Here is a 13,850-nt window from a genome sequence, read left to right as displayed (position 1 = left end):
TCCTAAAGGTAGATCTTACTTAGCACTAAAACTTCGTCAAAGACAGTACTGTGCTATCTCTTTTGGCATACGAGATATTCAATGACACCCCCAAAGTGATGAAATCCCATAACCCCTGGGTCTCCTATAACGGAGATTCCTATTACGCCCCCAACCATGTGTCTAATAGGAGACCTGACTGTATTTAGTTGTGAAATGGATGAAGCCTAGGAAACTGAGACTGGCCCATCACAAGATTGAGATACAACACACAGTCGAGGTGTCTACGAACGAGCAGAAACCCGAAGCGACTGAAAAGCACGTATAGGCTTGAGTGCTTTAGAGTAGAAAGCGCATACCGAATGGTTTCCAAAGAGGCCGTATGTATCAAGAGTTGAAAACGGGCATGCTTTGATAGTCCATGCCAGAGTTAAAGACACCGAGACGTTAATGCGTCCAGTGGACGATTTGCCCTTTGAAGGAAGCACCACACTAGACAACGGACTAGCATGCAACGCCCAGTGGCGGGGGTGGGATATTTCGCATGAAGACGTTTCGCATACGGACGTTTGGCATAGTGGACATTTGGCATAATCAGAATTATATGCCATCTTTAAAATGCTACCTGTTCTTGTATGAAACTGCTTTATGCGAAACGTCCATTATGCCAAACGTCCGTATGCGAAACGTCCTTATGCGAAACGTCTTTATGCGAAATGGGTTCACGATGCACGAGTTCACTCTATGACGTTTGAGCGGTGCCGTGTTATTTACGTGACCATGGGAACGAGTGAACTTGGCACCGCTCAAACGTCATATTAGTGAACTCGTGCATCGGTCCATGGACCAATGCAGAGTTCACTAATTTGACGTTTCAGCGGTGCCGAATTCACTGGTTGCCATGGTCCCATAAATAACACGGCACCGCTAAAACGTCAAATAGTGAACCCGTGCATAGGTCCATAGCGCTCCAAGAGAAGTCGCCCGAGTTGCTGCGATCGATAATCGATGTGCTCTTCCCGCATCATCCCACATGGCCTTGGCCCCCAGCGCCGTATGCGGTCGATAAAGGAGAAGAAGTGGCGAGGGTGACGAACGAAGAGCTGGCAGAAGATGTGAAATCATTCGCGTCAAATAGGGCACATGGACCCGATGATATCCCGAATCCAAACAGAACCGCGATGCAACGCTGCATAGAACAAGGAATCTTCCCGGATGTATGGAAGCAACAGAAATTGGTGCTACTATCAAAGACGGGGAAACCACCAGGTGACCCGCCAGCGTATAGACATATCTGTCTACTAGCTACGATGGGCAAGTTGTTGGAGAAGTTGTTCATAAAAAACTAGTACGGTATACGGAAGGTGCGGAAGGTCCAACAACCAATTTGGATTCAGGAAAGGTTGGAAAGCTATCCAGTTAAGTAGAGTTGACAGCAGCGCACTCTAGTTGAGAAATTGATGAGGTCTAGGAAACTAGGACTTGTCTCATCACAAGACTGAGGTGGTGGTGGTCAGCAACCACAAGTTCAACCAACGGGTGCTTATCTCGGTAGGTCATTGCACCATAGAGTCCAAGCGATCCCTTAGACATCTTGAGGTAATGATCGATTACAAGCTCAGCTTCGCTAGCCACGTTGAATATGTCTGTAAAAGTGCTTAAGAGTTGCAAGCGCATTCCCAACGGTTTCTAAAGAAGCCGTGTGCATCATAACCGGGATGATAGCCCATTGGACATACCAGAGGAGTCTGCAACGAGTAGAGGTTGGTAGCAGGAATGAGATAGCTCCACTAAAGTAAAATGGATCCATCGGTTAATACCAAGTGTGTCATGTTGGTTTAAAATTAAACATGGGGAACTTCCCCCTGACAAAGTTTATGTCAGCACATTGTTGCTTCAGGCAGTACCTGAATAGGTTCGAGCACGCAGTATCTCATGAATGCTTCAATTGTGCTGGTGTGGAGGAAACAGCGGAGCATGTCGTGTTCGATTGCCCGCGTTTAATTGTTGTGACAGATCATATATGCATTTGAAGAGAACTAAACTAGAGAAGTATCGCACAAGATCAACATCTATAATACACCCGGCAATGGCGCAATGATACGCTGTAGCCAACGAGGTACAAGGTTCGCGGTAATAATTTCGAAATAATAAACTTCTTACCGCTGATCAGCACCTTTGATTATGGTTCTACGGATCGTTACATAAGTGGATTTCACTAACAAGTTTTCCAACATCATCATAATCGTCGATCAAAGTTCAGCGTTTGCCCCATAAATACTAAAAGCATCGTCATATCTACATGTAAGCACTATGTCCATCTATCAATGGCCGCTCTTCTGTTTGACCCTTACTCACCTCTGTCATGTGGTACAACAAGCACTCTACGGTTATTCGTGAGCCTCGGTTTCAACGCCCTGTAATTATCAATTACCACCCACAATTTTATGCTGACCCATCCATTCACGGTTTCCGGTCTAACGAGGTGAGTGCATATCATCAACGAACGGTATCCACCAGGAACCAACAAGCAAGTGAGCATGTGTTTATCCAAGCGATTGACCCATCGACCTGTTATTGCTATTGAACTAGCCCTCCCACCATCGCTCATTTAGCCGAACCGAAAGGGTTAATGGTTGACCGGTATCCACTCGGGTTGCTCCTTGCTCTGCAGCACCCTTCAATAGTACATAATCCTTTCGCTGTTGTACCTTCCCTCTCGAATTAAGTGCCGTTCAATTAAATTCCACTTCGGGAATGACTCTGCACCATGATAGATACTAGGTGCCGATGTCGTTTGGGGCAGCTTATATAATGCACCAGTAGAAAAGAGAAATTGCTTCATTGAAAATAAAAAATACTTATCCATAATAAAACAAATATTCGTCTTAACAATTTATGCCAACAAGATTTTTTTTATTCCTTTTTGAGTATCATTCTAAACATAACATTAATTTATTATATCAAGGTGTTCTGTGTTAGAATGCACTATCATCCTAATTTGATAAACTAAATTAAGCATCTATTAACATTTCGTTAACAACATATTACATTTCATTTGCGGTTCAGATTTTTACAGGTGAGTTGATTACATCTGTTAATGGGAGAGAAAAACGCTTTAAATTAACTTAACCTACCTGAACCTAGATATATAACGCATTCATCGTGGCAATAGAAGTTTGCAACGGTTTTTGTCTAAAATTATTAATAATTTCATTCAATATTTGTTCCAATGTTTCAACATAAGATATTCTATGTAACTCATTAGTACTATACTAGGGAGGGAGCTTCAGGATCATTTTCAAAATTTTATTTTGATTCCTCTGCAGAGATTTCTTCCTAGTATTACAACAGTTTGTCCATATTGGTACATTGTCATGGTTATTCTCCATATATCATGAAGCAGTTTCAAATCTTTCTATGTAGCATTTTTATTTTCTCATAGTCGTTGAAACCTTTTGCCGTCGTTGAGAGGGGGAGGTATAAACGATGCAACACCGTTGATTCAGCTCTCCGCTTTGTACTTTGAGTACGGCCAAATGATGGAGTATGAGAGGGATCGGATTTCGAAAATGGAACCGTTAATAATGGAATACTTAAATGGGTCCTGCTGTCATTTTATGAGCCGGATTTTTCCATGCGTAATTATAGGCTCACTTCGGATGGCTGTGGGACACTGCGAGGGTGCGTGTGCATGGAAAAGTTGGTCAATTTTGGGCTGCATTAGAAGGCGAGATTCGGGATGTGTACAGGTGTTTCCATGCTTCAAAAGTACTTAGCAACTTCTTTTCTTGATATTGAAAAATTAATAACATGGAACAAAAACGTGCTTTGATTGTGCGGTACGTATTAATTTACGACACAAACATATGGATCTCTTTGATGAAGAACATAAAAAAATTCAAGCGAGAAATAAAAATAGGTTGTGCTAAATTTTAAAACTTGTTTCTTCTGAATAATGCTACTTGGCAATTGTTGGTTAAACCTTTTTTAATTAGTTCCAATTGAGAGATAAATGTGCATTCAATTACAATTCTATATTGTACTACAAATCTCAATTCAATCAGCTCTCTTTATGTGCAATGAAAAACATGAGAACTTTCCTTATCCTGAAATTAATTGGAACAATGAAATGTATAATCAACAAATGAATTCGTATTACGCTATCAAAGAGAAACATACAACAGCAATTATTCCGTATTTTGATCCACCCCCGACAAAATGTATTGTCATATAAAATTAACCAAAATAGTTTTACGCGGGTGGGATCTGTAGATGATTCCATTTACGGACCCTCATCACTTCCAGGGGATTGCGTAAGAAATAGTTTTCCGCTCCAGAAATCATCCGGCGAACGTCTTGCCGGAGAAATCTTCGACTGAAATAATTTAAATTGAGGGTAATTTAATTATCCATTTTCAAGCATGAGCGATTTTTACCCCTTTCTCTATGGCAAATCGTATTGTTCTATCACGTGGTGATTGGAGCCGTTCGTTTGTTCGTTTGAGTTCTTATCTTACGAGTTGTCTTTTAAACACAAATGTGTGCTATGTTTTTGAAATTTCTTAAGATTACTGAAAAACACAAATAACCTCCTTTTGAAGTGGATGTTAAACATTGCTTCTTCTCTATATTCTTCTGATTTTTTTTCTGCCAGTAGCAAATAGAATCCAAGCCAAATGTTTTAATGATAGTGTTCGAATACCTGTCTTATTTTTTGATCAGTTCAAATTGTTTGCATTAGCATCTCGCGGGTTTCGCGTAAGTGTTTCTGCTTACGAATCCGCCAACCCCATTTTGGCCCTTCATACAGCGGTTTGTTGAACTCAGATTGGTAATAAAATTTTACTTTACTGTTGAGTGGAGTCACATGCCGAGCAAGATCCAAGCAAGGATTGTTAGCAACATACATACATAAATACATATATAGTTCAAATTGTTCGCGTTAGCCAATCGTGATTTAGCATAAATTAAATCAATTCCACATATTAGATTCCCTGCAAATTGGGGTTATAAGAAGCAAAGAGAGGTTAGTGACATAAACCTAATTTTGAAAAAAAAGAAGGTTTTGAAGATTTTGGGCAATTTAGCAAGTAACATTTGAGTTCCGGAACATGTAAATTTTCTGAATGATTTCTCCCAGGAAATTTTGGAGGTTCTTTTGTAGGTGTTGTTCTGCAATTCTATTTTGCAACTATAATAAGATTTTCCAGAAATTTGTGCATTGAATTCTTTTGGGATTTGTAATAAAAGCTTTGCTAGTACATAGTTTTTCGAAATAATATTATAGGAATTTTTCATTCTTCTTTACGTATCGTCGTTGGGGGTGACATTGATCCTAAAGGGTGACTATAGGCCAAAGCATTTTATGAAATATCTCAGCGAATTTTGGGAAAATAGTTATGAAAATATTATAAGGTATTCATTTTAATTGAAATCAGCCAGCATCAACAAATTATAAAGGGTTATAGGAGAATAAATACTGTTATACCATTTCAAAGGGGTGAGATTGTGCCAATTTTCATAAGTTTCTCATCAAATGAAAATTAAAAGAAATTCAACAGCTGTTCTGCATTTGCAATCGCATTACCCATGAACATTTTCTTATATTAACACAAACATTTCCAGTCATATAATGAAAGTTACTTAACAATCAATCGGCACATACTCAGTTTTGATCCAATCTCACCTCCAACGACGGTACTTTATGCAGGAGTACCGGACAGGTATTCTTTCAGGAATTCTACCACCATTTTTGGGGAATTTTTACGAGCACTTTAGTCGTAAAATACTTTCAAGCACTTCTTTTTGAATTCCAGCAGGATGATTGATAATTTGTTGGGAATTTTTCGAAGATTTTCTCTAGTAATTTGTACAAGAGTTAATACAGAAGTCTTTTAAAGAATCTTTAAACGGTTTCTCACGGTTCTCATTTCAGATATATCACTCTGTTTGAAATAGAAAAGTTTAATTATACTTAAATATATTTTTACATTTGACATGTTGCCTTATGAAAGGTAAAACGATTATTACGAAACGTACGCTTTATGTATAGTTTAAACATCAAGGCGTCGATAGGCACGTGGTGCATGTATGGGCCTGTCGATCGCGAGGTTCTTGGTTCGATTCCAGGTCGCCGCGAAAACATTTTTTGTTTTCAAATATTGGTTTCATAAGGCAAATCTATGAATTCCAACCCGATTTCTTCTGGCGAATTTGCATAAGGGGTTCTTATGTATTTCGATAGTCCATTTGTCTGAGTGTAGTATTTTTTAAGTTAAATACATTTTGAGTGTTATATCAAATTTAATTCTTCCTTAAACATGTTCACAAGAAATCAAAAAGCAAAGTGATATAAAATAAAACAACATATCATTGCTTTGCATTTTGATTTACAGACTAACAGGTTAATACCTTCAGCTTACAGTAGCTCTTTACGTAGAAAAATATGGGTAAACAAAAAGCATCTGTTCTAACGTGTTGAATTGACTTCAACAATCAATACATTGTCGAAAAAAATCATGAAGTTCCATTGAATTTTGATTTACAGGCTACCAGTTTAAAACGAAAAAGATTTCAAGAAGTTCTTAGGTAAAACAAATTTGAGTGTTTTCCAAATTTGCTATTTCTGCATATATTTTCTAGAATTCTAGAATGAAATTTATGTAAAAAAAAAAGATTTACTAGCAAATAATTAAAAATAATGAGGTTTTCCTCATTTTTTTAGCAAAATAAATTTTGAGTGTAATGTAAAATTTTCATTTGATCTCAAAAATCGAATTAATACAAAAAATATATGTAATTACTTTGAATTTTGATTGATGGGCTCATAAGTTCAAAACTTAGACTTCTTGTAGTTTTTAAGCAAAAAAAATGAGTGTAATAAAAAAATTCTCTTTCCGCTCAAATATAATCACGGTTCTTGTACAATCAAATGTATCGCTTGGAACTACATGTCATTGCCCTGTAACTCGATTTATGGCCATACAGTTAGACAAAAAAATGTTTTTCCGTAGTTATACTATCGCTACGAATTTTCATTGACCAGCAGCTTAATTTTTTACCATGTAACTTGCTAGCTCTCAGGAGAGGTAATTAGTATCTTAGGGTCGCTTATATGGCTTACCTTTCACTTATTATTACGCCAATAAGAAGAAACTCACTCCAAACAGGAACTACAAATTGAAAAGGGACACCTATTCACAGGTGTCGCACGTGTAACTCGAAGTACCAACTCAGCACCATGGGTTCTCAAATGATAATAGAAAGATCCCCAAGGAAAGAGACTTGGTGGTTCCGTTATGAACCCGAACAAGGCGGACAAACGAAAAAGTGGTGAAAAACTAATAACTCAGGGCTGCGCTTTTACAAATAATGGGCGACCACCGAATCAATTCATCTTAACAGGTATTTATTGTAGTGACGTCACAAACTTGGGGTATACTTGCATGCTTGGCGATCTTGCGGGTTCTTGTGGGTGGTTTTGGCTGCTGAAGATCATAGTGACGTCTTTCTGGGCTGGCGGTGGCACATATTGACGACACAGGGTGGCTGGATTGGTGGTTGGTTGGCTATTGGACGGGTTGCCGAAATAAGCGTAATCGGCGACTCTCGGCGGATGGTGGTTGTAGTTTGACTCGGCGGACGGCCGTAGCTTAGTGCAGCTTGGTTGACGGCGGACTGCCAGATGGAAAATGGCTGAGCTTTCGGCGGACTGTCAAAAGGGTGGCTTGCTGGTCGGCGGACGGCCGGACTGGAGATGGCTTGATCCTCGTCGGACTGCCGGAAAGGAGAATAGCTGACCTTTCGGCGGACGGCCGGACAGAAGATGGCTTTCCCAGTGGTATGTCGGATTCTCCGTGGATCCACCGCGTGGTCGTAGAACAATGGCGACGGTAGTGCTTCTGAAGGATTTCCGGCTAAACGTGACGACAGAGAGGCCGTACTTTCGATTCTTTCCAAAGCTCGATTTGCTCTCGCTGATGGACCACTGGACTTCCGACTGGGCTCTGGGAAAACACCAAATAAAAAGAAAAAGGTCCTTTACTGGGACCTAACCACCTCATTAATACCCCATGTGACGTCACCTGATCCACTTTTCCTCCTTTTAACCGATAATTACCTTTTTCTTAACAACTCTTCACAAGCAAACAATAGAACAATGATGCTTTTATGGCTACAATGGCTGGCTATAACATTAAATACAATGAGCATAAAGTATTTTTAAACAATGGTTTCACCACAACCGTAATACTATTCACTACTTCGTACTATTGAACAAAAACTGCCTTTTTGCCAGCTTGATTTTCGCCTATTAAGAACAACACAAACTTATTAGAAAATTCACCACTTGAGGTTTTTAACAATGGCTACCTCAAATTTATGGATAAGCTAGTCACGTCGCCCACTACTAATTCACTCGAGGATCTGGTTTGGAAAGAGGACCATCATGGTCCGTCGATGAGTTTTATTAAAATGAAACCCCTTTTTAGTTGTATTGGTGCATGACAGATAGAATATGGTTGGTATTCCGTGTTTTACGTCAGCGCCATCTGTGATAGATTTTATTCTAACAGGGCTGTGTGATATTTTGCCCGAGCTCAAACTGCTCGAATGAATATTCTAAATAATGGGTAAATGTGAAGGGGGAACAAGATTCGCTCTCCTTCAAGCCATAATTAAGGAGGCACCTATGTTCTTCTTATTTATTGGGAATTTAGGGATTGTGAAGGATTTAGCTTGATGGTGGAGCCAGCAAATTATAATTGAAACCAGAGGTTTCAACCACTAAAAATTCAGATCACGATAACTTTTTTGTTTCACAATATTCTTGCACCATTTTTTCACAAGATCTTAAAAAACTCTTCTAGTTTAAGAAGCCGTGTCGATATTAATCATTGGTGATCTGGTTTTGATGATATTCCGATATTCCTTGGAAGACCGACATTTTCGATTTAAAATGTTTTTGGCGGCCATTTTGTATTTGGTCAACCTTCTGGCAGCTTTTTTATTAAAGAAAGTACAAAATGAATAATTTTCTTACCGCTAATCTTGAAAACTCTAAGTGAACTAGCACCTCCGGAAAAAATATACCCCTTTTGAATCCGGAAAAACTACGGAACCAATCCCATTTATTCTGGAACACAATAAATCTTGATACTCCTCGGTTTGTTTGAGATCAAAAAATCCTAAATCGATAAATAATCGGCCAAGTAATGATATTTTAAAGTTAATTTTTAATGAAAATTCAGACGTTGGGGTTTTGAGAGTTAATATAAGTCGATACATTTCTATCTGTTCGAGTTTCCTATACAGGTCAGTTTTTAAACCCGATATTTTCATGCAAAGTTTCAATGTGTTGAAATTGTACTGCATATATAAAGCTAAAAATACCTTTTCGAATGTATTTTGTCAAAATAACAAAAAGCTTCAAAATTTTATAAATACGTTTTCTTTCTCTCGATAACTCTTACACACCATGGTCCGTTCAAAGGCAAGATAGAGTGAGTTGACTGTACTCAGTTTTGAACTAGCTTCGGATTTCACTCACGTTCTCTAAATGAAGTTTACATTTAACTTGAGCTATTCTGAGTAGAATTAAATTAAAATTTGTCACGCACTTTTTTCTGCTTGCACTTAGAGAAGAAGTTCAAGCTTTGATACCATACAACAACTAGGTCCGAATCAGGGGGGTAAAATGAGCCAATAATTAGCTTCTTCACATCGATTCAACATGGCGTCCAGTGTTTTTGTTTTGATTGTTTTGGGACTGACAAAACATATGTTTTTATTGGTATGAGATATCAATGATACCTCGCTGATGCGCAAAACGTTTAAAAATAATGAAAACAGGAAAAGCATCATCAAATACGACGATTTAATGCGATATTTTTAATTGCCTGAAGCCAGCTCTAGCAGCTCATGAGCCGTATACTCGAAAATCAGGAGCAAGCTCCCCTAAAATAAATTTTGAGTGTTACCAAAAAAAACTCTGTTTCTGCTAATCGATTTCACTGCACTTATACAAAAACTTTTATGCCGTTAAAACTATATGTCATCGCTTTGAATTTCGTTTTATTGTTGAATGAACTTTCCAAAATGCTTGGGAGTGTCTATTTCTAAATAACTTTGGGTAGACGCATTAATTTCTTGGCAATTAAAATGGACGACGATCTTTCCTTATTCCATTGCTGAAAGAATTTTCGAAATCGCTTCGAAAACAACAGAGATATGCAATGTCAAAGTTGCACTTCCGAGTTTACAGGAGGTTAGATTGAATGACCTGCAAGGTATATTTGATCATGCTATAGCGCCACGTGGTGAGTGAATTCCAAAATATAATGTCAACTGAGTGAAAGGTATGACATCTATGGCCAAGTTCTCCAAACATTATATCATTATATTGTGTATCGTTTTCAAGTTATTTGCGCAAATCACTGTCCTCAATTGATGACGCAGGGCGTTCGACGCATCTGTCTTAAAAATAGGACACTAGGCGTTAACGGGTTAAGAGCGGTGCTCTCAACTTCACGTATTTTACTTCATATTTCAATATGAGTCAAAGATGGCGGTCCTAAAAACGCGCACTCACCTTATTTCTTTTGTTACAGCGGTTCTCTCAACTCGCTACTAATTCTGTTACAATCGGTCCTGTCTGCTCGCCTTACAATATACATAAGAAGTGGCGGTCCTCACAACACGCACTCTGATCTCAGCGGTCCTCTCAACTCGCTTTTAATCAATTTACCAGTGGTCCTCCCAACTCGCTATTAGTCGAAGGATGCGGTCCTCACAACGCGCTCTTACCCTGTTTACTGATATATGCGGTCTTCTCAAATCATTGCAAATCAAAAGCGGTCATCTCAAATCGCTTTACAATATAAGTGAAAGGCGGCGGCCCTTACAACGCGCATTTACCCTATTTTCCGGTCTCAATAGTTTTCTCAACTCGTTTTTTGTTCGTTTGTTAGTTGTAGCGGTTCTCTCAACTCGCTCCAACATGATTGAATATCACCTACCAGCCAATCTGGTTTGCTTCATCTCGGTTGCACTACGTTTACTACACGCTACGCAATGGGTGATTTCCACAAGATGATTTTTTGATAAAACAGGTTTTTTTGCTATGATATTGTCACGGTCGCCATCAGGCTGAAACTGGGAAATCATCCAAAACGCAGACAATCGCTACAGAAAAGATCACACGTCTTCCTTTGTTATTTACTCCACTATGACACGGGGCCGAGACGGGTTGTGCTACTTTTCCCCGAACACCAGTTCCCCAAATGCCAGATTGCCGCGAATAAGCCCTTTCTCCGAAAAATGGCACTCTTAATTGACATGAATTTAAGCCGGTCCGGTCATCTGATGCGCAAACTTCTTTATTTGATAATAAATCTTCGAGCTGTTCAGTAGAATACCTATAAGTAGATGAAAAAACCAAATTAGGTACTATACCATTTAATTCCACTAGAGTTTGTATCCTTTGACAGATACGCGTATTTCGACCTCAACTGTAAGGCCGTCTTCAGTGTCGTGTACTAGACTCGACTTTTTTTTTCTTTATTTGATTGACGGTTAGTCCTGTTCCCCCTTTCTCAACTTTTTGGCAATATTTGTTAAGTTGAAAATGACCGAATATCCTTTTCCTTTAATTTGATTGATACCGTTCTTACTATTTTGCCTCCCTGTCACTGAAAACTATTCTCGCAACTTTTTGAACTTCATCACTTTTCGGGGAATGGGAAAAAGGTCATTCGGGGAACCAGCGCCACATTGGGGAAATCCGAACCCAAAGGTGGAAAAAATGGATAACTTCCACAATAGAAAGATAAAAAATAAGTTTTATAGCTCATTCGAAAGGAAATTTTCTCAGGAATCGATTGGTGATGGTGTGGGGTCACTCAGGGATAAGCTATAATGCCCGTTTTGCCCCGATTCCTTGAAAATTTTGGATTTTCATGTTGTTTTGAGTAAAATTGTTTTATTGTGGAGATTATTTCCCATGAAATCCATCATTTCTAGTCCATTCAACAATGTTTCACAGAGAACGTAATAAAAACATGGAAATTTAGGGGAGAGTGGGGCCAAATGTACAATGAAATATTTTTAAGGAGGAATTTTTGTTCTAAATTTTTTCAACGTGTTTTTATATTGAAATAAATTTTAAAATATTCTAATAATCATGAATATAGCTTGCTTAAATAAGTTGTATTAAAATTTTTAGAATATGTATGATCATTATTTATGCTCTATGCAAAATATTGTGAATAATTTACCTTCTTATATCACAAATTCCAAACATTTTCAAACGATGTGCAATAATTTGGGTAAACGATATTGATCTAAATGATCGATTGCCGTTAGCCTCATTGATAGGAGATAGTGGGAGCATATAGTTTTTTGGCTATGTTTGCCCCAATTCCCCTAAAAACGATTTCTTTCATAATTTATTGAACAGATATCTTCGAATAAAATTTATTATGTACTAAATTGTTTATTCCGTAGTTGATTCAGTAGTTGATACAGCATTTAAATCCTAAAACATAGGAGATTATGGGGATCTTTTACACAAGAATAAAAAAAAACAAATAAAAACACTCAAAAATTTATCCATTATGTAACCATCTGCAGTTTTTTTTTTCTGATTGAATAAAATCACTCAGAATTAAATTAGTTACACAATCATACCTGCAAAAATTTCATGAGAATAACATTGCATTTTGAAGAAATTTCATGAGAATAAAATTGCGTGGAAGTGCCCAAATAGCTCTACTTACACCCTACTACTGAAAAAGTGGTCATAACCAAACAAAGTCTTCCATATATTTCAATATGGCACATTTTGATTGAAGATGTAGTAGTTAATAATGCTTAATTCAAAATGAATTGACGCTTATATTGAGCTGTTCGGTAATCCAATCCGCATGGTTATTAAATTTATTAACTCATTACGCGTGGTAAAGATGGACAAATCATGGGTGAAATTATGAAAAATATCCACGTGCTGGGCTAGGATTTGAACCCAGGACTCTTGAATGCTAGACGAGTGCTTGGTCAACTAAGCTACCGAGCCCGTAAAGCGCTCGTCTAGAGTCCTGGGTTCAAATCCCAGCCGAGCTCGTGGATTTTTTTTCATATTTTCACCCATAATTTGCCCATCTTTACCACGCGTAATGAGTTAATTAATTTAAATTTCTTCATCTTATGCATTTTAAAAGGCTCTTGAACATGCTTGAAATTCAGTCAAACAGATGTAACCATAATTACTGTTTACAATATTAACAAAGTATGGTTCACCATGAGGAACATTGATGTCAACCAACAAGCAATCTGTTAACAGCAAATGTAGAGGCAACATATCAAACATAGTAACTATAAATTATACTAATGAAATGAATGATCGATATTGGAAAAATCTAGAATTGAGCATTATTATCAACTGCATTATCACTTTTATGATAACTTTTTCTGTAGTGTATGATGGCAATTGGAATATTGAATACCATATATCCATAAAAAGACAAAATTATTTCTCGAATAATTTCTTCTTCTTCCTTCTGGCATTACGTCCCCACTGGGACAAAGCCTGCTTCTCAGCTTAGTGTTCTTATGAGCACTTTCACAGTTTTTAACTGAGAGCTTACTGTGCCAAATGACCATTTTTGCATGCGTATATCGTGTGGCAGGTACGAAGATACTCTATGCCCTGGGAAGTCGAGAAAATTTCCAACCCGGAAAGATCCTCGACCGGTGGGATTCGAACCCACGACCCTCAGCTTGGTCTTGCTGAATAGCTGCGCGTTTACCGCTACGGCTATCTAGGCTCCCCAAAAAAAATGCAATTTGACTCTCACGAACTTGCTACAAAAATG

At 38.1% G+C, this 13,850-nt stretch overlaps 1 long non-coding RNA gene across 1 annotated transcript; it reads right to left on the bottom strand.

Annotated features, from left to right (window-relative positions):
• Window positions 1-8,111: 8,111 nt before the first annotated feature.
• LOC110674480 lies at window positions 8,112-8,352 on the bottom strand. Its single transcript, XR_002498902.1, has 2 exons — window positions 8,226-8,352; window positions 8,112-8,168 (listed from the first exon to the last, which is right to left on the bottom strand). It is a non-coding gene; the product is annotated as an uncharacterized LOC110674480 (long non-coding RNA).
• Window positions 8,353-13,850: the final 5,498 nt, after the last annotated feature.

Source organism: Aedes aegypti, chromosome 1 (genome assembly GCF_002204515.2).
Source record: "Aedes aegypti strain LVP_AGWG chromosome 1, AaegL5.0 Primary Assembly, whole genome shotgun sequence".
In the NCBI taxonomy this organism is placed as follows: domain Eukaryota; kingdom Metazoa; phylum Arthropoda; class Insecta; order Diptera; family Culicidae; genus Aedes; species Aedes aegypti.
Note: the sequence above shows the minus strand (reverse complement) of the source record. Positions and strands in the feature narration are given on the sequence as shown.